This window comes from Desmodus rotundus, chromosome 5 (assembly GCF_022682495.2).
Source record: "Desmodus rotundus isolate HL8 chromosome 5, HLdesRot8A.1, whole genome shotgun sequence".
Classification (NCBI taxonomy): Eukaryota; Metazoa; Chordata; class Mammalia; order Chiroptera; family Phyllostomidae; genus Desmodus; species Desmodus rotundus.
In genome coordinates this window covers 115,295,075-115,297,537 of record NC_071391.1, presented here as the reverse complement: position 1 = coordinate 115,297,537, position 2,463 = coordinate 115,295,075, and positions in this window count along the sequence as shown.

Below are 2,463 nucleotides of genomic sequence, written 5' to 3'. Positions count from 1 at the left end.
AGTGCGTCCAGAAGGCAACCATTGATGTTTCTCTCCCCCTCTTTCTCCCTCCCATCCCCTGTCTCTAAAATCAAAAATAAAATTAAAAAAAATGTAAATATATTTTTTAAAAGTGAACAATCCGTTCAGAACAGCGACAAAGTCAGGAAAAAAACAGTTCACAGAAGATACATAGATAGCAAAAAAGCACATGAAAAGATAATCAACATCATTAGTCACTGGGAAAATGCAAATTGAAAACAATATGAGATACCATTATGTACACACCAAAATGGCTAAACTAAAAACTAACACCACAAATGTTGACAAGGATGTACAAAAACTATCATTCACTCATTGCCGGTGGAAATGTAAAATATAATAGCTTCTCTGAACATCTTTGGCATTTTCTCCCCCCAAAAAATTTGACATGGGATTACCTATCTTACAATGCAGCAAGTGCACTTATGGGCATTTGTCCCAGGAAATAAGGATTTACGGTCACACGAAAACCCACACAGATACTTATAGCAGCTTTATTTGTAATAGCCAAAATCTGGAAACGACCCAAGCTTCCTTCACTGGGTGAGTGTTTAAACAAACGGCGGTGCCTCCATACTATGGTACACTACTCAGCAAGAAAAGAAGGAACACACTTGAACACATGCAAAAACAAGAATTAATCTCTAGAAAATTGTGCTGAGTGAAAAAAACTCAATCCCAAAAGGTTGCATATTGTATGATTTCATTTATATACTATTCTTGAAATGTCAAAATTATAGAAATGGGAAAAATTAGTGGTTTCTAATTTGATAACAAAGTAGGGGTTAAGGGAAGAGTGGGGTCAGAAGGGAAGTGAGAGCAGCTATAAAAAGACAGCAGAGGAATCTTCGTGATGATAGAAGAGTTCTGTATCTTGACTATATCAAGGTCAAGTTCTGCTTGTAAAATTATACTGTAGTTTTGCAAGACGTTACCATTAGGGAAACCGGTTGAATGGAATATAGGATCTCTGTGTTATTTCCCGCAAATGCATGTAAATCTGAAATCATCTCCCCTCCACAAAGTCTCATTAAAAACAATTATGCGTGATCTCCAGAGTCATCCTAAGTCATAATCTTCACATTAAAGTTTAAGAAGCATCAGTCTACAAGATTCAACCAGAATATAAGGAGAAATACTTTTTCATGAGGAACAGCTGAAGGGAAGAGAACATTTCATCTTGGGAAATCTTGGAGAGGAAGATGATGAGTTTTCTTTTTCCAGAATATGAAGGGATTAAACAGGAGAAATTACCCTTGGTTCATGTGGCACTGAGAAACAGACAGGCTGTATACGGGAAAGGGCACGAGCTTCAGGACTGATCTGGCCTGAGCCTAAAACCAAACTCCACTATTTCCTATGTTAAGACTGCGCAAGTCGATTAACCCTCTGTTTCCTCGTCATTAAAACAAGGCTTATGATTTCCTCCTGAACCCATCAATCAGCATCTAAGCAGAGAAGAGAAACTGCTTCAAGTATTTGCAACAGAAGGAATGTAAGGCAGGGACCTGATTGCAGTGATAAAGATGGATGAAGGTGATAGAGAAGCTGAGATGTATAGATTGCTGCAATGACAACAAAGTCCAGAGTTTAAAGATCTCAACTTAGTATGAGTTTTAAAAGATGGAATTAGTGGGAGTGAGGTCATACAGGATGAGACCATGAGGATCTACCGGTTAGCAACAACAAGCAGCAGGCAGCTGAAGGAACAAAGAGAGGAGGCAGAGTTACCCAGGAGCCAGCATCACCAGGTAACGTGGTGGATGCAAACAGTGGGAGCTGGAACCATGGAGAGCAGTCACTACTGGCAGAGATGCTTGATGAAGAGAAAGAGGGAAGATGGACTCTGGCTTCCTCCTCTCCTCTACCCTCAACCTGCCACTGGTGTCTTCACTGGCCAAACCTAGCAGGAAGCCAGGGCACCCCAGAGCCTGAGAAAGGCAGCCTCCAGGTCAGCCCCTGCCCTCCAGGGTAGAGCAGGGGTAAGAGGCAAACAGACCCAGGGCTGGCATGCTCACAGCAGGGTTGTGAAGATGCAGAATAGGTAAGATGCCTAGCACTTACTTATTCTGCACTTATATAGTAGGTGCTCAATAAATGGTAATTCTAACTTTTATGGGCCAAAGTTATGTCATGGGCATTTTGAACCACATTTTCTCATTACTTTATGTCTAAATACATAGAAACACAAGCTGGGATATTTGGCTCATGCCACCAGGACTCTGCCAAGAATGCCCCCCCACCCCCCCACCCCCACCCCCCGCCACAAATGAGCAGCATATCTGAGAAATGTGAAAAGCAACCTGGTCCTAAAATTTCATTGTATAAAGCAAACGTTGAGTTTCCACAGCTGCTGGCTTCAGCCTACCCAGAGGAATAGTTTCAGTGAAATATTAAATCTCTGAGAAAGCTACTCTGGGGCAAGACTGCACAGTAATTCAA